Source organism: Lissotriton vulgaris, chromosome 2_1 (genome assembly GCF_964263255.1).
Source record: "Lissotriton vulgaris chromosome 2_1, aLisVul1.2, whole genome shotgun sequence".
NCBI lineage: Eukaryota > Metazoa > Chordata > Amphibia > Caudata > Salamandridae > Lissotriton > Lissotriton vulgaris.
In genome coordinates, this window is record NC_141687.1 from 230,131,234 (window position 1) to 230,154,971 (window position 23,738).

Here is a 23,738-nt window from a genome sequence, read left to right on the forward strand (position 1 = left end):
TGCTGTCACCCGGGTCTTAAACGCAAATGTGTCATTATGTCTGTGAAGTCTCACAACATGACCAATATGGAAGGTATGGGAATCAATAATCCTAAATACATCCATAGTTCCACACATAAAAGATGGTGGACCTGATGCATTTCTGCTAACATGAATGTTTGTTGTACATTCAGTGGAGTGTTGTAGCTGTAGTAATACAGGGCTATGAAAGCTTTAGGTTGCAGTTTTTGGCACATGAAGGGCAGCATATATATATACGTATATGGTCATTCGGGTATACTGTCGAACTTGGTGCTGGAAATCAGTGTTCGAGCTTCGGAGTCACGTCCACATCCTGTTATTGTAGACAAATGACGTAATCTACGCGTGCCTGAAAATGTACTGTAAATACAGTGCTCATGTAAAACGCTGACATAGTTTTGGGTCGACTTTGCGCTATATAAATATGCTAAAAAACAAAACTCAAGTAATAGCACACACTTATAAATTTACTATATACTTTGCTTGTAGTATTGGAACGATCCAGTTTCTATGTTCATATTTGTAGAATGAGCGAGAGAAAGTTATAAAACTGAAGTTTTTGTTACTGCCAGAGGTAAGATGGTTGCATAGGCTGCTTACAGCACAATATAATGTGATAGAGCCCAGGAGCAGCATTTTACAAACATAATGAATACACAGACACAGATAGATAGATGAAGTGGGTATGGGCAGATGCGCTCAACTCCATTTTGTTACTTTGCTGTTGGTAACAAGTACAATACTAATCATGATATCATACACAAAAATGTCATCATAAACGGTTTCTGAGTGCTGTACAAAAGTACTACACGTGAAATAATACACATAAGATTCTATTGTAAAGGGTTCATGAGTTGTGGTGCACTGAGGTAGGAGCGTTTTGTGTGGAGTCTGCGATGATGCGTGGTCCCGGCAGACCACACTGGTAAGAATGTCTTTTGACTACTGAATTTTGCCTTAATAAGTCTACGTCGTGATTATTTATGGTGTACTAAGTTAGTGGTACGTCTGGTGCTCAGCGTGTGCTCACCCTGTGATGATGCGTGGTCCGAACGGGCTGCACTGGAAGCATTGTCTGTTGCCTACTGGACTGCATCATCTGTAATCATGATTCAAGTAAAAGACGAAACATATATGGAATACGTTGTCGAAATATGTAGGTTTCAAGGACATTATAGTTCAAATTGTGACCTGTGCAGTTCACAGTGTAGACTGCCATTCAGTGTTCCTTTGCACTTGCAGGGTGCATTTTGTTATTCAACTAAACCTAGAACTGATATAAAAGAAGTTCTTGAAGGAAGGCTACTAAAGAGATATTGTGTAGGTTTGAGGGATGTTATACTTAGTTTGGTACTGCACTATGCAAATAATGAATCAAGAGTCTATTTAATTGTGAGTTCTGATGACCGCAGTGTAGGCAGGAGGCAGCTGTTAGCAAGAGCCCATGGCCAAGTGGCGTTGAGTAGAGCTGCAGAGTATTGGTAAGGTAGCGTGTCCGCAACCAGCGATGATAAGTGGTGCACTGAATTAGTGGCACCTGAAGCATCAATGTTTTGTGGAGCCTGCGATGATCCGTGCTCCAGCCAAGCCGCACTGGTAGCAATGTATTTTGCCTACAGAATTCTGTGGTGATAATTTATGGTTCACTGAGTTAGTAGTACCTTTGGCGCTTATCGTATAAGTACCCTGCGATGATGCGTAGTCGAGGGTAGGGGGAGACAGTAATTGGACTAATGTCTTTTGTCTATTGAATTTGCATCAATTCGATTTAAAAGTGATAGTATGCCTCATTGCTGACATAAAACTGTTCACTCTTTTTTGCGATGATTTATGGTGCGCTGAGTTAGTAGTATCTTTGGCTCTGAGCTTGTACGTACCCTACGATAATGCGTGGTCCAGTGAGGCCGCATTACGACCAATGTCTTTTGTCTGTTGAATTTTGCCTGAATACAGCCATGTGGCAATGACTTATGGTGCACTGAGTTGTGTACGTAACCTGCGATGATGCGTGGTCCGGGGGTGGCCCGCACTGGTAGCAATGTTTTTTGCTTAGTGAACTCTGCCTTAATAAGGCCATGTGAAGATGACTTGTGGTGCAGTGAGTTAGTGGTACCTGAAGAACTCAGCGTGTGCGTACCTTGCAATGATTCGTGGTTCAGGCAGGTTGCACTGGTACAATGTCTCTTTGCTTACTGGAATGCGTCATGTGCAATCGCCATTCCACCTGAATTGTGAGCCTTCACAATGTAGATTGAAGGCAGTAGTCAGCACAGGCATTGAGGAATGCTTTTTGTCACTTATTTTAACAAAATCTGAAGACATACAGTACAATTGTCTCTGCATTAAATAAATCAAGGCTGAATACCCTACTGTCTGTAGTGTTGATGCAAAGCTGAATTCAAGTTGTGAACCCTGTTGTCCGCAGTGTAGATCGAAGGCAGTAGGCGACACAGACATTGAGGAATGCTTTTTGTAAGATTCTTTAACAAAATCTGAAGACATATAGTACAATTGTCTCTGCATTAAATAAACCAAGGCTGAATTTCATGCTGTCCGTAGTGTAGATCCAAAGCTGAATTTAAGTTGTGAACCCTGCTGTCCGCAGTATAGATCGAAGGCAGTAGTCAGCACAGATATGAACGAATGCTTTTTGTCACTTATTTTAACAAAATCTGAAGTCATACAGTACAACTGTCTCTGCATTAAAAAAATCAAGGCTGAATTCCCTACTGTCGGTAGTGTAGATACAAAGCTGAATTCAAGTTGTGAATCCTGTTGTCCGCAGTGTAGATCGAAGGCAGTAGGCGACACAGACATTGAGGGATGCTTTTTGTAAGATCCTTTAACAAAATCTGAGGACATAGAGTATAATTGTCTCTGCCTTAAAACAATCAAGGCTAAATTCAATGCTGTCCGTAGTGTAGATCCAAATCTGAATTCAAGTTGTGAACCCTGCTGTCCGCAGTATAGATCGAAGGCAGTAGTCAGAACAGACATTGAGGAATGCTTTTTGTCACATCATTTAGCAAAATCTAAAGACATATAGTACAATTGTCTCTGCATTAAATAAATCGAGGCTAGATTCAATGTTGTCTGTAGTGTAGTTCCAAATCTGAATTCAAGTTGTGGACACTGCTGTCCGCAGTGTAGATCGGAGGCAGTAGTCTATACAGACATAAGTCTGCGGTGTTATGGTGCTGAGTTCGGAATGGGCCTGTATCGAGGAGGCATGTGGTCATGGCAGCAGCCAAGTGGCAGGGTGAGGACCTTCACTTTGTCTTTGCACAAGTGAACCACGCCCAAGGCGTAGCCTAATTATTTATACTCTTACGCAGGGGTTTCGTACGTTGGACCAGCCCACTCCGCTTCTGCTTCAAGGGGGGGACAACAAAGCTACATGACCAAGATATTCCCCAGTGTAAGAGATAATATGGTTGCGTCCACTGTGCAGTACACTACATATATCAATACACACAGAAAAGTTTTTGGTTTGTATAGTGAGTTGTGTATAACATATCACCGGTTATCTTGGCATTGTGTAAATTATTGATGATGTGCGAGTTCCCTCCCTTATACATAGTTGGTTGACACATCTCTTACAATTCAGCTAGTGTGCTGTTGAGGGGATATATTATTTTGGGAAGGTCCGTTGTCCTGTTTTGCGCTGCCTCTGAGGTAGTAGATAGGGAGGGGTCAGTTGGGGTGGTTGTAGTTGTCATGGCGCTGGGTGTTGTGGTTTTGTTGGGTGTCAGAAGTGCATAATTAGTACCTTTATCACATATTCGTCTTTAAATATGGGTGTGAGTTGGATGTAATTCACGTAGTACGTAGTCGACGTCCTTACACTAGTTAAATGGTGATGCTAATTTGTTAGTGGTAAGTGGAACTATCGCCTGTTTTTTTAGGTAGCATTACAGATTTGGATTGTTGTTTAAAATATGGGGAAGTGGTGTTTTTTTGGTTTTTTTCTACGGGAACGCCTAGTTTGTATTTTATTAACATTATTTGTGGTTCTGGTTTGTGGCAATTTTGTTGGAGGAAAGAATCAATTGAAGAGTGGTAATATTTGCAGTTTTTACTAGGTTGAGAATGGGATGATAATTAATAAAGATAGAAGAAAACAGATATGCTTAATGAACATTATATTTAAGAATTATCATTTAAAAAACTTTTGATATTCACTGAAAAAACCATTGGTTTCAGGGGTGTTATAGTTAGCTGGACATTTCACTCATACAAAAGCATTGAAATTCCTCTGTTATAGTTAGTTGTACTAACTGTAACTCGAGTACCCTCAATCCACTGCTGATGATGTCACATATTACATCATTCATGAAATGGTCAGTGACATCACTGATGACATCTCAAATGACATCACTGATGGTCATGTGATCAAGGGCGGGATCGCCCGATCCGCGTAGTGGCAGAGCTGGCTAAAGAGAAATAAATAATCTGCACACACCTGGGTCCACGCTCGTCTTTTCTGTGTGAATACAGACGTTGTGTTCGAGTTGGAGCAATATATATATGTTGTTTCATATTTTGCCAGTAAGGTAGCTCAAGGAGCAGAGTTTTTCTGTTAAGAGCTGAGTGTGAGCTTAATAGAAGTCACACATTCGAATCCAGGCAAGACCTTTCACTCTTCCTAGGTCAGTAAAATAAGTACCAATGTTGATTGGGCAATAAAAATTGTGAATAAAAATGCTCTACGTAAAGCGGTTTGGGTAAAGGCGCTACATAGATAAACGATTAAAATAACCTACATCTGCTCAAATATAATCCCCAACAAACATGGTGTAAAATAAGAATGTATTGTGCTCTTTCCTGTAAAGCTCATGTGGGCTCTTTATTTATTCATTTTTTTATGGAATTCTGTTGTTGACACTCCGTTCAACCGCCCCTGAAATAGGCGTATCTTTAAGTGTGGGAGGGATTAGCAGCGAAACAGTTTGAGGAAGGGCAAGTTTGTATTTTTTTTTAATTGTGAATAGTGTCAGCCTCCACATAGCACAAGGATCTGTTTCTAATTAGTGTACAGAGTTTGTGTTAAATTCACAGATTTCTGCAGACAGTTTTATTGTGAGCAGCTTCAACTTGAATACCAAAGCCTAGGAGAAAAGATTAACCTTAAAAACAAGCTTGAGATTGATCTAAACGACCCCAAACATCTATATTTCATATGGTCTCACTGCCAGTAGTCTGGCTGTGGGACAGTAAAAAAGAGTTCTGCTGAATGAGAAGCGTTCACATCCAGGGACTTTATGCCTGGATTCACTTCGAATTATCTCCTGTTTTCCTGTTTCATTTCCTTCTTGACATAGGGCACAATTTTGCTGTGTTATTTCATGGCAAATTATTCACTTTACCTCATCTCAGAGATTCCACTTACCTGTGCCTTCCTGACAAGTGCAGATCTTTCTGGCAGCCTTGACTCAGAGGGGGACGCCTAAGGATACTTCCCACTTGCTAGGCTGTCTTTTGTTCTGAAGAAGACCCGCTTTAACACCATACTAACACATTATCAGGGTCAAAACGTTGACGATAACACATAGCTCAGGTTTAACAAATCTCTTGGTGTACACTAATGAGCGGCCCGCCACAACCAGAGATATTGGCTTCGTTGTTGTTCTGATCATTCTTCAACTTTTACATATTTTTATATAGCTTCACTCTTGTATATATGCACTACAACATCAGCACCGGGCACCCATTGTCACTTTGAAACACTTGTCACTTTACAGTTATACCTTGACAGCCCTAGAAAAATGTATTTTTAATATGTTTTGTGAAAAACTCCTAAATAGCAAATAATAATAATTTTTGCAAACAATTGGGAGTTTTTTGTTGTACTGTTGTGTTCCAATATTCACTTTGTTGCGAGCTGTGATTTAGCCCACTTTTACTCTCCGGCATATTGGTTAAGCAGAGAGTCATATAAAATATTGGTAACCATAATCGTCATTTGCAATGCAATTGTTTTCCCCCCAACATAAACACCGTAGCTTTACTTGTACTTACCCAGGTTCTGACGGACACAGGGTTCCCCAATTGTATCTATACAAAACTACACTGTCAGTCCTCTCTCCCATTGTGCACCAGCTCTGTTGTTGCAGCTACGGAAAGAGCAGGTACTCTGTGGGTGCCTTATTAGAAATATGTGCATATTCATAGGAGTTGTGTCATTTTTATATGTGCAGAGTAAGAGGTGTGCTCATGTAAGTGCTGGGTGATAGTGAATAGTGTGAGTGAGTGCAGCATGAGTGGTGCGAGTTGTAGGAAGCTGGCTCTGTAGATACTATACCAAAATAAGGTATAGTGTACACAGAGTCCAGTGGAACCCCTTAGGTAGGCAGAGGTAAAAGTAGATAGCACCATACTCTCTATTTGTGGAAGTGTGGGCGAGCAGTAAGGCTTTATCAGAGGGCAGTGTTAAACATTTGTTGTACACACTCAAGCAGCAAATTATGTCACACACACAAAAGAATGCAGGTTCAAATGCAGTTGATTGAATTACAGATAAGCCAATGTTTTGCAATTACTTTTCAGTTACTTTACAGATTACTTTGTACGTTACTTTTTAGATTACTTTTTAATTTACTTTTTCTACTCAGTGTGATATGCCTAGAAATCACAATGGGACATTTCCTAGAGAAAAGGTAAGTAAATCAGTTTTTGTACATTTTCAGTTTTTCAGTGTTTCATACAAACCAACTCCATACTTAAAACAATTTTCAAGAAAAGCAGTCAATGCAATCCTATCGAAGGAAATAGAGTTATCGGTTTACAGATAAGTACAAGTTTGTGGGAGCTGGTATTCTGGGGTTAGAACCAGAGTTCCCCCAGGGTCGAGGATGCACTCTTTGAATATCCTTAGAGGCACTAGGGTGGCCGGGTGTAGAGTGCTGAGGCCCAATGTTATCGAATAGGGGATAGTGGGTCTCCGGTTGATAGCTGCTCACGAGCATGCCACAAGGATGTGAGAGCAAAGCTCCTGGTGTTAGGCTTAGGGCAAAGGGAGATTTGAGTTAGCACAAAAGGTGCACCCTCAGCAGCGCAGGGGCAGCTGGTTGTAGGGTTGCTGTTATGGCATTGGGTGCCCTATTGTTGTCAATGGGAGATGCTGGTTTTGGATTTTGACTGCAGGCTCGGTCCAGGAAGACTTCCAGGAGTAACCAACAGCAGGACAGGTAAGTTGGAGGGCTCGGGACATAGGTGCACCTCAGGTTCTCGTTTCCAGGGTGCAATGCGGCTTGATGCAGGGGTGTCTTTTGAGGTCCGATTTCACCTTACAGGGCCAGTCGCGGTGGGGGGGTCTGTGCAGAGGCTGCAGGCGACGTCTGGGAGTCCTGAAGGGGTCAACCCACTGTAGATTCAGACTCTGGAGCGTTGGGGGATCTCGCAGGGACTGGTGAGCCACTCAGACTCAGGCCTTAGGCAGCGGGTGCAGTGGTGGTTTCAGGCGTCGGGTTTCTTTGTCCTCAGTAGGCTCAAGGTCTTTCTTGGCTGTTTCTTTTGAAAAAAACTGCCATTCACTGAAGATCCGGTCTTTTTTGAAGGCAGTCAGTCCTCCCAGGGGTTCTGGAGGTCGCTGACTGCAGGTCAAGACAACTTTTGGCGCAGGATCTCTGGAAACTGCAGACGGGTCGCTAGAGGCTGGGGCCAAATCAGTTGTTCTCTGCAATATACTTTGCCGGGCGTCTTCTTTCGTCCTTCTTCTTAGGTTGCGGGAATTTGTCTTGGTTCAGGGCTGCCCCTAAATACTGTATTTAAGAGGTGTTTTAGGGGTCTTGAGGTCAGTAGCCAATGGGCTACTGACCTTAGGGTGACTACACCCTTGGTGTGCTCACCCCACCTGGGGGAGTGGGCACCATCCCTAATCCTGATTGGAGAGTGCCTACCATCTGCAAGATGGAGAGCACTGAAGAGTGGGTTTTACCTCGCCTCCCCCACCCTAGGGGTGGGGTTGGCACACCTACTATTCTATGCTAATTTTTCCCGCCTGTCTTCCTGCCGAAAATGAGGGGAGACAGGAAGGGGGCCTGCTCCTGATAGCAGGAGAGGGTGAGGGTGCGCATTACAAAGGCGGAAAGGCCTTTGAAGCACCCCTGCCACAGATGGCTCATCCTGACCTGGGGCAGGTGTTAAGACCTCCGCCCTGGAAAGGCTTTGTCTCTGGGCTCAGGGATGAGGGCTCCCACCCCAGGGGTCCAGAAACATGTCTTGTGGTGGGAGGCTGGTGTTTACCTGTCAGGGAATCCACTAGAGGCTAGTCGTTTTTTAGCGAGCATCTCTAAGATGCCCTCTGATTGCATGGTATAGTTTCAAGTTTCAAAACTTTATTTCGATTTCATGAAGAAACCATAAAAGTAAACATAGACAATTTTTAAAAAGACATTGGAATTAATCAACCATAAAATCACAATACATGTTTACAAAATTTTTCTAAAACCAGATTCCAGATCACCAAAGCTGATCTAATAAAGGTTAAAACTGCATTATTTAAAAAAAAAAAAAAAGAAAAAAGGGGATCAGGGAAACCAAAAACTTTTCATAGTTAGAAAAAAAAAATATATATATATTATACGAAATTCTAATGAAAGAAGAAACAGCATTTTACGATGGCCCTTGTGTTCTTGATATCTGGGTGGATGGAAAGCTTGGATAAAAGTCATGTAAGTCCCAGATACGAATTGGGCCATCCCCCTCTTTATACTTGCAGGATCGTAAGTAAGGGGCTGTTTTCCTTTGCTTGAACCTAATTAGGACCAAGTCCCATGGAATGTTTTTTGGCAAAGTGCCCAACCACCCCACCCTCCTAACACTTAAGATACCCCCATCTAGGTCAGGTGGCAGAGGTATGTTAGTCTGTAACCAAAACATGGCCTTATGTAGTAAGTCTTGGCGTGTTTCAACTTTTCCATGAGTTAGTGGTGGAATCCCGGAGACAACGGTCACATAGGGGGCGGCTTCGGGGGGTAGGTTTATTCGTGGCATTCTAATAGGTTCAATTTTTGCCTCAATGTGGTTTGTTTGTACCAACGATATAGTTTGAGAATGCGCATTCCTGCGGGAATTCAGTATGGGTTTTTCCAGAGCAATGAGGGGGATCGGAGGGTCTGATGATGCTGGTTTGGTTCCTGATGGAATATGTGTTTTAACTAACAGTTCAATGTTAGATATCCTGTCCCCCAGATCGTTGATTTTTTCCACCAATGGTGAAATTAGGGAGGTTAATAGGTGCTCGAGCTGGGCCAATAAAGTTGATTGTGGGAATGATGGGGAGTTTTCCATTTTTCCATGCTCCATATCCCCCGACACAAAGCTGACATTGGAGTGGTGCTGAGAGGGACTAGGGCATGGTTTTGGAGTATTGGCTGGCTTCCCGTTGATGATGGCATCATCGGTCTTTCTTTTGGTGTTCTGCCCACCCGGTAGTGCTATGAGTGGACATTGGAGTTTGTTAACACACAGAGGTGACATCTGCAGGGTGGCGTTAAAAACCTCTGGGTTGGTGTCTGTGCTTATGGAGGGTAAAAGGTCAGGGATATATTGAGTTCCACACATGGCATTAAGCTCCTCCCAGATAGACATGGTATGATGCAAAATAGCAAACAGTGGGCTAATAGAAATGGTAAGGGGAATCACAGTACCTCTTTGATGAAAAGGAATAGTAAGGGTGGTGGCCCGTCCCGGCCTCTTTGTGCCTCTGAGGGCCACAGAGGGCCCGCCCTTTGCCCGGCGTCCCGCTCGCGTCCCGCGGAGCGGAGCAGAGCTCTCCTTAAGGCGCCTCCTGGCGCTGTCCTGGTGCGTGTGTAGCAGCGCCGCCGCTAGGGCCGCCGGGATGTGTAGTCCCGGAGCGGCGGCGCTGTAGGCTGCTGGACTGGACTCCTGGCGGTGGCGGCAAGAGTGAGGGCTTGCTCTCCTCCCCCCTCCTCGTTTCAGGTAAGTTCCAAATGCCCCCCGCGCTCCGCCGAGCAGAGCTCTCCTTAAGGCGCCTCCTGGCGCTGTCCTGGTGCGTGTGTAGTAGCGCCGCCGCTAGGGCCGCCGGGATGTGTAGTCCCGGAGCGGCGACGCTGTAGGCTGCTGGACTGGACTCCTGGCAGTGGCGGCAAGAGTGAGGGCTTGCTCTCCTCCCCCCTCCTCGTTTCAGGTAAGTTCCAAATGCCCCCCGCGCTCCGCCGGGCAGAGCTCTCCTTAAGGCGCCTCCTGGCGCTGTCCTGGTGCGTGTGTAGCAGCGCCGCCGCTAGGGCCGCCGGGATGTGTAGTCCCGGAGCGGCGGCGCTGTAGGCTGCTGGACTGGACTCCTGGCGGTGGCGGCAAGAGTGAGGGCTTGCTCTCCCCCCCTCCTCGTTTCAGGTAAGTTCCAAATGCCCCCCGCGCTCCACCGAGCAGAGCTCTCCTTAAGGCGCCTCCTGGCGTTGTCCTGGTGCGTGTGTAGCAGCGCCGCCGCTAGGGCCGCCGGGATGTGTAGTCCCGGAGCGGCGGCGCTGTAGGCTGCTGGACTGGACTCCTGGCGGTGGCGGCAAGAGTGAGGGCTTGCTCTCCTCCCCCCTCCTCGTTTCAGGTAAGTTCCAAATGCCCCCCGCGCTCCGCCGAGCAGAGCTCTCCTTAAGGCGCCTCCTGGCGCTGTCCTGGTGCGTGTGTAGCAGCGCCACCGCTAGGGCCGCCGGGATGTGTAGTCCAGGAGCGGCAGCGCTGTAGGCTGCTGGACTGGACTCCTGGCGGTGGCGGCAAGAGTGAGGGCTTGCTCTCCTCCCCCCTCCTCGTTTCAGGTAAGTTCCAAATGCCCCCCGCACTCCGCCGAGCAGAGCTCTCCTTAAGGCGCCTCCTGGCACTGTTCTGGTGCGTGTGTAGCAGCGCCGCCGCTAGGGCCGCCGGGATGTGAAGTCCCGGAGCGGCGGCGCTGTAGGCTGCTGGACTGGACTCCTGGCGGTGGCGGCAAGAGTGAGGGCTTGCTCTCCTTCCCCCTCCTCGTTTCAGGTAAGTTCCAAATGCCCCCCGCGCTCCGCCGAGCAGAGCTCTCCTTAAGGCGCCTCCTGGCGCTTTCCCGGTGCGTGTGTAGCAGCGCCGCCGCTAGGGCCGCCGGGATGTGTAGTCCCGGAGCGGTGGCGCTGTAGGCTGCTGGACTGGACTCCTGGCGGTGGCGGCAAGAGTGAGGGCTTGCTCTCCTCCCCCCTCCTCGTTTCAGGTAAGTTCCAAATGCCCCCCGCATGGTATAATAAATCCCACACTGGCATCAGTGTGGGTTTATTATGTTGTAAAGTCTGATTTCAAACTTCCCAGTTTTCAGTAAAGTCATTATGGTACTGTGGAGTTTGTAATGCCAAACTCCCAGCACCATATATTCTTAAAGGCATTACTGCACTTACAATGTCTAAGAATTGATCTACGCACTGTAGGGGTACAAGGCTTATGCAACTGAACCCTCACCACCGGTATAGTGCACCCAGCTAGAGGGGTGGCTGACATATGCCAGGGCAGTGGGTTGTAGGCATGGCACACAGGATGTGTGCCATGTCAACTCTTCACTTTGTTCTGCACTAAAACACACATCCTGCAAAGGCAGTGTGTGTGTGTGTAAAGGTACGGGGCCTCTAAGGGTGGCACAATAAGTGCTGCAGCTCTTAGAGGCCTTCCTTGGTCACAGTGCCGTTGGTACCCATTGTATCTATTACAAGGACTGACATGTGGCCAGAGAGGTGCCAATTGGGGGTACAAAATACAGTTTTGGGAAAGAACACAGGTCCTGGGAACCTGATTGACAGGGGCCCTGGGTACATCAAGTCAAAGTGCATCAGTTGTCTGGCAAAAAGTGGGAGGACTTCTGCAACAGAAACAAAACTTCCCACACAAGTTTATGTTAAAAAATGTGCAGATTGGAGTGTCAGGTGTGCTGCATGAATGAATTGTGAGAGGAGAGCACATGGGAGTGTTGAATGAGAGAAGTACATGCAGAGTGAGAGGAGAGAGTGCAGGGTGGTGTGAGTGGTGTAAATGCAGGGTGAGAGGTGGGCCTGTGTGTGGTGCAGGGATAGCGGCGAGACCGAAGGGTGATCTGTTAGAGTGACTGGTTAGTGCATGGTAAGAGGGGTTAGTGCAGAGTGAGTGATGTGTCTGTCACGATTGCCGAGTTTCAGATCTCCAAGATGGCGGCTGAAGAATGCGTGTGCGCGGGGGAGCCAGGCAAGCATAAAGCCTGACTCTCCTAATACACCAAGCTTCGTGTTCTAGTGTTTTGGTGTCTTCAATTTTTCCTCACTTCCGTTTCCGCCGCGGTCCCTGCACTCCCTTCGTCGGGACGTTTCTCCTGCAGCTTGTTTCGTGTTTTTGGATTTCTGGATTGGATAAAAGACTTTCCCGCGTCTACCGATTCCCGTTTCTGCAAGGACCCAGGATTTTGCCCGATCTTCGAGTAGTCCGGACATTATTACTTTTTGAGACTTCGTTTTTCTTGTGGATTGAAGCTGTTTGGAATATCCAAAGTGTCCCTGCCTTTCTTCCTGATTTCCCACATTGCTGGCAGGCCGGACTTTTCATTCGGTGTTGCGTCAATAGGCCGGATTGTTTCTCTCGTCCCACCGGTTGGCCGGACGGTCGGGTGTTTGTTCCGTTTGCCAGCTAGGAGGCTTCATTCCCTCGGCCTCCTCATCATTGAGAAGTTACACGCACTGCGAAAGGCCTGAAATGGACGGAGGCACAGCTAGCTCATCCCGACCTCGCATCTGATTGGGCAAGGTCACCCAATCAGTGCTAGCACTGCTGCAGGCGGAAGTGAAACACAAATGGAGCACAACAGTTGAAACAATTGAAAGCGTGATTTTGAAAGATAATTAGAACGGTAACACAGTCCATAACAGCGGACACTCACACGCACTACGGTAAGATAAAATGCAGATTAATGCGTCCGCACTGCGACTGGCCTGAAATGGTTGGGGACCCAACTGGCTCCTCCGTACCTCGCATCTGATTGGGCAAGGCCACCCAATCAGTGCAAGCAGTGACACAGGCGGAAGTGAAACACTAGTGGAGAACAACAGTTAAATCAATAGAAAGCGTGATTTTAAAAGATAATTAGAGTAGGACCGCTGTCCACTCCAGCGGAGACTCACATGCACTAAGGTGAGATAAAATGCAGATAGAGTGAACATGAAAGTGAAGGTAAGCAGTGAGAATAAGGAGGGAGTTGTCTGAATGCAGGGTATAATCCCAACACCTGGAGTAACTCAGCATTGAATTGACGGCAGGCATAGAGTTTCAGATATAAGTAAAACCACTGATATTATGCCATCAATAAGGGATGGATGGTGGTGGAAATAAATAATGTGCTGATCCTGCAACAAACTTTGAGTCTCCTGATTAGAGTTGCCAGCTGATAGGATTTATACCGGCACCACAAGTATTTTGATATCCCTGCCAGTGCAAAAATAAGCGAAATCTCCTAAAGCTGGTACTTCTAGCACTTATTTGTGCATACGTCAAACAGCAAATATAAATACCACTTTTAAATGTGTTAAAGGGCTGCATTGATGATTCATGACCTGGGTGAAGCGCTAGAAAAAGCAGGGGTAGGTAGGGTAGGACTAAGGCTAGGTAGTGGGGGCCCTGGGCGCAGCGGGTGCCACGCCCAAGGCTGTGGAAAAGGTGGTAAGGCGACCCCATGCAGGACAGGCGCAGGAACAGGACCTGAAGCCCCCGTGCAAATGCACAGCTATGAGTCATATATAAGCCGAGGGGCCCTTCTCTGGAACTTGGTTCAACGGCACCCCGTTAGTCCTTAGGGCGGTTGTAAGCCTGAACAACCGGGGGTTTGCTAATAATGCCCCGCCTGGATGGGCAAGGTGTGAGTTGACTCTCCCTTGTCCGGAGGGTGGGGCAGGTGGACGATAGGTCCACCGGTGGGAGGCTGGTGCCTCCCAGGATCGACACCTGGCCAGGGCCATTGTGTCAGCATCATTGGCTCAACTTCAGGCGCCCCGTCACGAGGGGTGGCGGGGCTTAGGGGGGTCGCCTGTCAGTTAACCTGCTCCGTTATTTGTATCACAAATAAACCTGCAACTTCTTTTCCCAAATTACTTGTCTGTGTATTATTTGGGCGGTGAAAGTTGTGGGAGGGGGGGCGAGGTGTACCGATGCAACTACTATGAGGGATGCCCGATGTCCCTGCAAGGGACCCCCTGGGAGGGCAAACCCCGTAGTAGGGCGCAGGAAACCGAGGCCAGCCCTAGGTGGGAGGGGGCGGGGAGGCGGGGTCACGCTAGGCAGGCCACTCCCCCCCCCATCCCTGGGGGGTTATAGGCGAGCTCCTCCCCCTCGGCGGCCTCTTTGTTGCTGTCCCCTCCACCTTCGCGGTCGCAAGGCTGCCTTGCCAGCCTTAGGCCCGTTAGCCCCTCCTAGGCCCCTTTCCCTCACCCCACGACCCAGACGCAGGCCCGCGATTTCAGCTCCCCTCCCTACCGCTCACCCGCTGAAAGGGGAGAAGTGGTGAGGGGGGTTTTATTAATATTGTTTATGTCTCTTTCAGGTTGCAGGAGGTGTTACAGGGCGATCCCCCATGCAGGACAGGCGCAGGAACAGGACCTGAAGCCCCCGTGCAAATGCACAGCTATGAGTCATATATAAGCCGAGGGGCCCTTCTCGGGGACTTGGTTCAACGGCACCCCGTTAGTCCTTAGGGCGGTTGTAAGCCTGAACAACCGGGGGTTTGCTAATAATGCCCCGCCTGGATGGGCAAGGTGTGAGTTGACTCTCCCTTGTCCGGAGGGTGGGGCAGGTGGACGATAGGTTCACCGGTGGGAGGCTGGTGCCAGGATCGACACCTGGCCAGGGCCATTGTGTCAGCATCATTGGCTCAACTTCAGGCGCCCCGTCACGAGGGGTGGCGGGGCTTAGGGGGGTCACCTGTCAGTTAACCCGCTCCGTTATTTGTATCACAAATAAACCTGCAACTTCTTTTCCCAAATTACTTCTCTGTGTATTATTTGGGCGGTGAAAGTTGTGGGAGGGGGGGCGAGGTGTACCGATGCAACTACTATAAACAACAACAAATGGCTGGAATTTTCCTCTTGGAAAAGTGGCATCTCTACTCCTGAGATGCCTTTTCGGGATGTGTATCTCTCACTGTGGCTGCAAAAATACAATACAAATGCAAGGGATAGACAGAGCGCAGACCCGGGGGTACAAGAATCACTGAAAAAACACTAAGCTTGATAAGGAGTTCACAGGAGCATGTAAATGGTCTTTTAAAGACTTGTGAAAAACTCGGGGGGGGGGGGGGGACTAAAGCCCTTTAAGTACTGTGTGTGTTGCACGCCTGGTTCACATCATTATTTCTCGCTTCCACTGCCCTGTTGTGATCATCATAATGTATCTGCTAGCAATACGTCAGTGTTAATTAAATATAACATTATTCCTTAAGTGTTAGCGCCAGCATTCTAATGTTCTCTCTAAGAAAAAAAAGTCTGTGCGTCTCAAACAGAAAGGTCTCTGACTTCTAAGCAGAGTCTGTGCACGGGCAGATTGGTGCAGTGCCTCGTGCTCCTCTACTTACAAACCAGTGACTGTTACACCTAAACTGTTACTCACCCTCTTAACCAAAACAGTCGTTACAGGACATTGCAGTTTCCTAATGCCTGCTCCCGCTGCCGTATGCTAAGAGTCAGCCCAGTTAAACAGCTTTATCAGATTTGAAAGGGGGTGGGTGGACAGATGCTCGAGAGGCAGTAAGTACGCGGAAACGCAATCGGTACTTGTCCAGGAGCCAATAAGCAAGAAGACTGTTATGTACCCAATGCCGTCGCTGGCACGAAGCAGCCAATGGGCTTGAAGCAGGGGCTGTGCCTCTTGGTGGGAACGCTGGAGGGGGAGGAGCCTGACAGTGTTACCTTGTGTCACAATCTGATGAACGTTGAGCGCCCTGCGCCGGGGCAGAGGCGAGCGACTTGCGTGCCCCCGCTGGCACGCGCCTCTCTCTCTCTCTAGCTTTACTCCCCCCACCCCTCCCTGCTGCACGCGCCCTGCCAGCCAATGCGCGTGCCTCGCCAGGTGTAGTGAGCTGCAGAGCGGGCAGTTCATGACTCCCAGGCGCCGGGTCTGTGTGCGCGCCTCAGCCATCCTCTCATCCAGGCAGCCCGTGCGTCCATGGTGAAGCGGCGCGGGACTGTGCAGGAAGAGGCAGCCCTGGCAGGTAAGGGAAACGATCCATTTCCCCTTTGGGGCACCCAGTAGCCCCTGCAGCCCCTAGCACGATAGAAACTTGGAGCAGAGCCGGACGCTAACCTGCTGTGTGCTGCAGAGCCCATGCACGTATTTCTGTAACTGTTGTACATATGTTTGCACTCCTTGGTTACATTTCTGCCATGCTTTTGCCACCCATGTGCAATCTCTTGTCGTGACTGTCACTCACTTGCAGTCCTATTGTACCTGTCCCTCCCTGCCTCACACAGACCCTTCATGCCTAACATTAATGGGCACATTTCTGTGACCATGGGCACACTTTGTACTCTTTCACCGCTGGGCATACTGACATACTATTAGTGTTGCATTAATAGCTGCCGTTTATGTTACTACAATACCTATCCCACTATTGGCTGCATTTTTTGCAATGGTTTTCACTGTGTTCTCCTATCCGCCATACCTGTCATTATTGGCCACGTCACAGGTATTCCTGGTACTAGTGAGCAAGCTTCAGGCATGCTTATAATTTTTCTAAAATTCCTTTAATGCATGCCCCTGGGCTCGCATATATATCAAGTATGTCACCAGTGGACCCATTTCGGTGCTGCTTGTCACTATTGCATACATTCCCGAAAGCTTCTTATTGGCTGATACGTTTCTGCCGTTCTGTCTCTATTCCACGCCTTCTTGTCATGTGTGCAAGTATAGGACACATTCATGACACATTTGTACCAGCGCACAAATTAATGTAACACTTATTACTATTGTGCACAGTCCATTGACTATTGCACGATGATTTCTCATGCCTGTGACTATAAAACACGTCATAGTAATGCCATGTCTGTCGTTGGCATGCGCATGTGTCATGTCTGTCGCTGTTTCACTCCTTTCTTTCATGTTTGGCAATGAGTATGCACATTGGCTGCCAGTATTAAAGAGCGCATGTTACGCCTGCCCCCTTTTCTCTCGTGTCATCACTGCTACTTCTATTATAAACAGTTATGCTATGCTTGTTAATCACATTCCTTGAATGCCTGTCACACCTGAACATGTACTTTTCATGTCTGTCCTATTACAGTCATACCGGATACACCAGGAGCCTTCATAACGCTTCAACCATGCCTGTTACTGCACATATGTGTGCAGAGGCTCTCTCTAACACATTGCTTTCGTTTATGCTTGCACATACTGTACACATTTTTGTCGCTTTTGGACACATTCTTATCATGTGTGTTGCTATTGGACACACATCTGTCATGTATGCCTATTAGTGCACAAAGTCTTGCCAGGCCTCTCACTACGTCAAAGGCGTGTACTGTTCCTTTTGCTGGTTCACACATTGCTGTCATGTCGATTACTGTCACACACACTTTCACTCAGGTCACTATTGTAAACTTATACACATGTATGCCATGGAAGTCGCAAGTGTACTACTTTCATGAGGCTTTTGCTAGCATTTTTCTGGGGTGTCACTTATATACGTTTGTCTTGCTTCTTGCACACAGTCCTCGAATTCATGTCACTAGAGTGCATCCTTTCTCGACCTGTATGACACTGATTAACATATCACTCCCATGTCTGTCAGTGTTGGGCACAATGGTTTCAAGCCTGTCATTATGTCATTATTAGGCACTTTACGTCATGAACGTCTGTATTGCCCACGTTTGTTATTTTGCGTTCACATCCTTATAGTGCCTAGCACGTGGCACACTATCCCGTAGTGTCTATTACAGTTGTCAGTATTTACTTCCTGCATCATTACACACATTCCTATCAGCCCGCCTCTCACAATTTGACATTTTTGTTTCATGCCCACACCTATTTCCAGGTGCTAATTAACAACAGCACTCCTGCCACACCTGCACATTCCCATCGCGCATGTCACCATTGCACACATTTTCAACCATGCCTGCTGCAACATTTCTAAAAAAATCATGTCTTGCTTGGTGCTCAATCACTCCTTTCATGGCCGTCACTGTTGTACACATTCCTATCACGCCTTTCATTTTTGGGATGTGCCTCTTCGATAACTGTCCGTATTACACCCGCTGTGCCAGGCATGTCTCTCACTGTAGCCTTCCTCTTTCCGCAGTAGCTTTCGTTTTGCTTACAAGAACTAGTTATCATGCCGGGTGTTTGCAGAAGCAGCAGACTTCCTTATTAGATAACATCACTGACAGGGCAGCTCTCGCTTCCTTTTCTCAGAGCCTGACGGCCTCTCTTTCAGTAGTCTGGGAATACTCATTTCCAGCTGCCCTTTTAAGCTTGTGCTATCGTGTGTGTGCTCCCAGGCTCTGAATGTCTCTCTGCTGTTTGCGCAGGGATTCGTCTCCACGCAGGGCGATTATTACGCAGTGCTGTTCCCTCTGGGATGCTCCAACCACTTTCTGGCGGTGTTTCAGGGGTTATGCTAATCTGCTGGGGGCGAAGCAAACATGCCTTTCCTGTAGCCTGCTATGCTTTCGAGGTTGTTTTTTTTCATTTTTGAGAGTATTTTCCCTTGTTTCTGAGTGCTCCAGGTTTTGACAGATAATTGAAATGGGGAGTGATTTGCCCAGGATAACACGTTGGCCCATTGTATGAGCCGCAGTACTCGAGTTTGCAGTTAAGCCAAGCAACCACAACCCACTTTTTTTTAAAAACAATTCTTTATTGATGTTTTTTCAATTTTTTTAACCAACCCGCCCCTCACCACACCCCCATACAGGCATGTTCAAAATATATATATATACATTGCAGGTGCAAACAAATAGATGGATACATTTAAAATGTAATCAATCATATTGATACCCGTATACTTAAAAAATTGGTTAGTCGGTTCTTTCTATCCACCGTGTAAGGGGGTCCCATATTTCTAATCCTTTCCTTTTCTTATTCCTTCCCTTCCTGCTGTAGATAGCGATCTCTAGACTATAAGTTACTAGCAGTCGTACCCGCCATTGCTGGAATGTTGGAGGGTATGGGTCTAGCCAGACCGATGCCAGGCAAATTCTAAACACTGCCATTACTACAAACAAAAGTCCTTTCAACGTATTAGGTCGAATATCCCTGTCTGTCCCTAATATAATTTCTGCAGTTGAAATTTCGATTTTTGTTTTAAAGATTTGTGATAGGAAAATAGATATTTCCCGTCTAATGGGGTTAAGTGAATTGCATGTAGCGAACATGTGTATTAGGTCTGCTTCGGGCAACGCGCATCGTGGGCATTGTGCCCCTTTACCCGTACTCCATTTAGCGATTCTCTTGGGGGTATAGTACAATTGGAAATAAGTTTTATAGTACTGAGCTTGCAGTTTGGTCGACATTAATAGAGATTGGGAGAGTTCGAACGCCCTCTATATTGAGGTTTCCGGTATATCCAATTCGTTCTGCCATTTATGGGTGTATTTATCCAAGTCATCAGGAGAACCAGTAATTAAACTATTATGTATTCCACCAATTTTGACTCTAGTATTTGTGATGATCAGTTCGATTGTCTGGAATCTCCGGAATCCAGCACTACCTTCCCCCTTTTTCATTATAAAGTCTCTTATTTGAAGAAATCTCTATATTCTAGACCATATTCACTTTTTAGCTCTTCGAATTAGCTAAAGCCAATTGGGTTATAAAATTATCCAAATTGTGTAATGCCCAATCTGACCCATCCCATCATAGATGTGTCCGTAAAGATCCCTGGGAGGTTATTATTTCTGTGAAGTGTTGTGTAATAAGAAAACCTTCCAATCCCCAGAAGTTTGCGCATATGATTCCATGCACTATAAATTCCTTTTAGGGTTTTGAACCGAACTTTTTTAAATTGGCAATCATATGTCAATCCCCAGAGATGTCCCCCTGTCTCTTTACCTAGGATAAGTTTCTGTGGAGTTGGAACCCCACTCTCTTGATTGGGCTCCCAATTTGGAGTTAGAAGTGCACTGCTATATTTAAGTATTGTGGCCCACCAGTAAGTTTTAAAGTTAGGTAAGGCGAGACCTCCTCGTTCCTTCGGTAAGGTGATGTATCTATGGGCTCTTCGTGACCTACTATATCCCCAGATGAAACGAGAAAAAATATTATCAATTTCTTTGAAAATCTGTTAGTCAAAGTTTAAACAAATAGTTCTAAAAAAATATAAGAATTTGGGAAAAAATAACATTTTGATTAGATTACATCTTCCAATAATTGTTAGATGTAGATTATGCAGTCTACTAAGGCTCTTTTCTGTTTGTTCCATAAGTGGGTTCAGATTAAGTTTAACCAGGTTATTTAATTTTGAGGGAATATTAACTGCTAAGTATAGTGCATTATGAACTATCTGGGCGTCGTTATAATTGCTTTTGTTGTTGATTATAATCTGGGTTTTATTTTGATTCAGTTTGTAGCCAGAGATTTTCCCAAAACTACTTGCTTCTTCTTCCATTGAGTTAACTGCTTCTTCTGGGTAGGTTGTGACTATTGCTATGTCGTCCGCGTACCCCACAACCCACTTTTGGAAACATTTGAAGTGCTGTCCTTTATATATATATATATATATATCAGATCCACATCCTTTGTAACACCGGGACACCGGGACAGCGGTGCATTAAGGGGCAAAGGTTCCCCTTCGTCGATATGCAGGTCCACAATGCGTAGCAACGCTACGTAAGATGCACTCCCCTCGATATGGCAGGAATCAAAAGTTCTCAACAAAGTGCGCTTTTCCAAAAATCCATATTTATTTAAAGTGCAGCATCGTGATAAGTCATGGAATCAAAAACCCAACGCGTTTCGGCGAGGAAACCCGTGATCAAGGCGAGTTTCCTCGCCGAAACGCGCTGGGTTTTTGATTCCATGACTTATCACGATGCTGCACTTTAAATAAATATGGATTTTTGGAAAAGCGCACTTTGTTGAGAACTTTTGATTCCTGGCATATCGAGGGGAGTGCATCTTACGTAGCGTTGCTACGCATTGTGGACCTGTATATATATATATATATATATATATATATATATATATATATCTGAAAATAGGGAGGGGGCAACTTTGTGTCTTACACTCCACTCTGTGACCATGGACTCGAATGGCGGGAATCAAAAGGTACTGAATTTCGTTGCATATTGTAATTAATTAAATTTCCCTCTATTGGAAGATGCATCCAATATGTCTGTGCTAGCCTTGGACGTTATTTAGAGGTCAACAGGGGTCACAGTTGCGACCCCTTACTTGTTCCTTGCTACCCCTGGCACTGCCTTTGCGACCCCTGGCCTCAAAGGTGGCAACGTCAGTGCCAAGAGCACTAGGGTGTCTGGCATTATCAGAGTCAGGCTCTAACCTTGTTTTCTGCTAATTGTTATTACTTTAATAGTGAATAATAGTTCATTATTCACTATAAGTGTAATAAAAATTGGAGTAACAAGATCTGGACCTCCCCTGGAATCTGACGTAGGAATAATAAAATGTCTCTAAATGTAAGTTGCATGTGAGTGAGAGTGACTTTGTGTGAGAGAGCATGTATATGCGTGAGCATGTATGTTTGTATGTGAGATTGTGTGTGTGTGTGTGTGTGTGTGTGTCAAAATAAGTAAGCAAGTATAAGTCAGTCAGAGTGTGTGAATGAGTGATTCAGTGGAAAAGTAAGTGCAAGACAATAGGTGAAAATGAATGAGTGCAACTGCCTGCTAGTGAGTGTGAATAAAGTGAACGTATGTTGTTATGCTTGCAAATCCGCTGTTGGACCTGGCATGCTTCTTGGTGATAGAAACACCGAATGGCCTTCTGGAGACTGGGAAACCCTCAGCAAAATGCTAGTTATGGCACACTGTAGGTACATTTTGGCAGGTGGCACCCATGACAAAATGCCAGCACTGGCCTACTAGAGGAAATCCTTGGCATAGGTAGCACTTGTGGCAAATTACCAGTGATGGCACATTGGAGGACATTCTTGACATATGTGAAGACAACTGTGGCAATGTCATTGGGCCATGTATGACCAAATGGGGTCCACAACATATTAGACCTAACCTTTGACACAAGGGAACCAATATTAGGAAAATTCTGGCACTGGGATATATGTAATGTTTGGGCAAAAGGGTGCACCATAGCAAAATGCTGGTCCTAGCAATGAAGGTAATTTTCGCATAATTGGGCACCCATAGGACATTTAAAAAACATAATTGGGTAAAATCATGGGACTGTCAGGTTTCATTAGCTAGGCACGCCATGAAAGGACTTGAATATTCAGTGAGTGTCTTTACAGAACCTATGGCTGTTTTCGCCTAGAAGAATATGGAATAATAATTGTGCAATTATTATGTTACTTCAGAAATGTTAATTATTGTGGTGACGGTGAATGAATATATACTTATTTGGGCCGAACTTTCACTCAAAATTTGCAAAATGCTTCCCACTTCCAACATATAGGGTGAAAGGCAGATGCCCATGTGGGGGCATTGCAGAGATTATACATTTAGACCGGGAATAGACACTTCCAATCTTTGCTTGAGGTTTACCGCATGAAAATTCCACCTATTTTATCTTTCGCTCTGGAATACACACAGATTAAAACCTTGCAAAAAAATAAAAGTGAAAGAAGGACTGTTTACGGAAATTGTGAAACGCCGCTTAATCAGTTCCGGTCCAAGCATTACGTCTTGAGTTATCTTTGGTGAGCATATACGCTAGAGCTATCTCTGACATAATAAGGCGAGCATACAATCTATTACACACATTCCCTGGAAATTTGAGATATCTATTAAAATTGGAGACTTTTGGAAACAAATCAGCACAGTATACTGAACATTAATATAGCTCTTATTGCGTCCCAATGCACTCTAGTACTTTTGCGGGTCTGGAAACTCTTTTTAAAAAACTCAACACCAAGAATGAGTTTCGAACTAGATATCGAATACTGTAGTCAACTAAAGCATTATAATCCATTAATGAAAAGTATAGCATATAAATCCCCTGAGCAGTATCATTATTTTCAATTAGAACACAGTGAGGCGTTGTATTCTCCTCTTGCGTCTGGGAATTCTTACACTAATGACATATACTTCTAAATGGAATACTTTAGAAAATTGCTCAGGTATAAGTGATTTATGTAATGGAGGAATACAAGATCTTTCTCACATGTTGCTAATTTGTCCAAATCCAATTTAGGTAGAGGCCAGGTCCTTGTTTATTAAGCAAATTAGTTTCAGATTTAATGCCATCTCAATCCAAGATTTAATCAAGCTGTGTATGTTTCCCCTAATGAATTTGTCTGTTACTTGCTCACGTTTTTAAAACGTTCTCAAAAATTGTTTTAAAGTGATTAAAATAGTTGTTTTAATTTGTATTTTGTATTTGTAGACCTCAGTAGATGTCTGAATTAAACACAACTATTGAATTGTGGTGTTATAAGGATTAGAGTTGTGTGACATAACTTCTTGGATGATTCAGGGTCAAAGGTCATATAATGTCACTTCCTGTGATATCATTAAGTTAAAGGGTATATGATGTCACTTCTGCTACCCCAAGGATTTTGGTGAATCGATGTCCATGCTTCTATCTTGCATGCTGTTGATAGTCTCACGTTGTCTAGG

General features: G+C 45.6%; 1 protein-coding gene across 1 annotated transcript in view; it reads left to right on the forward strand.

Moving 5' to 3' along the window:
• Positions 1-15,927: 15,927 nt before the first annotated feature.
• Positions 15,928-23,738, forward strand: part of CAMKK1 (calcium/calmodulin dependent protein kinase kinase 1) — a 1,268,063-nt gene continuing 1,260,252 nt past the window's right edge. The window contains exon 1 of the mRNA XM_086954811.1: positions 15,928-16,204. The gene's annotated coding sequence lies outside the window, so the exon portion shown is untranslated. The remainder of the gene's footprint in view (positions 16,205-23,738) is intronic.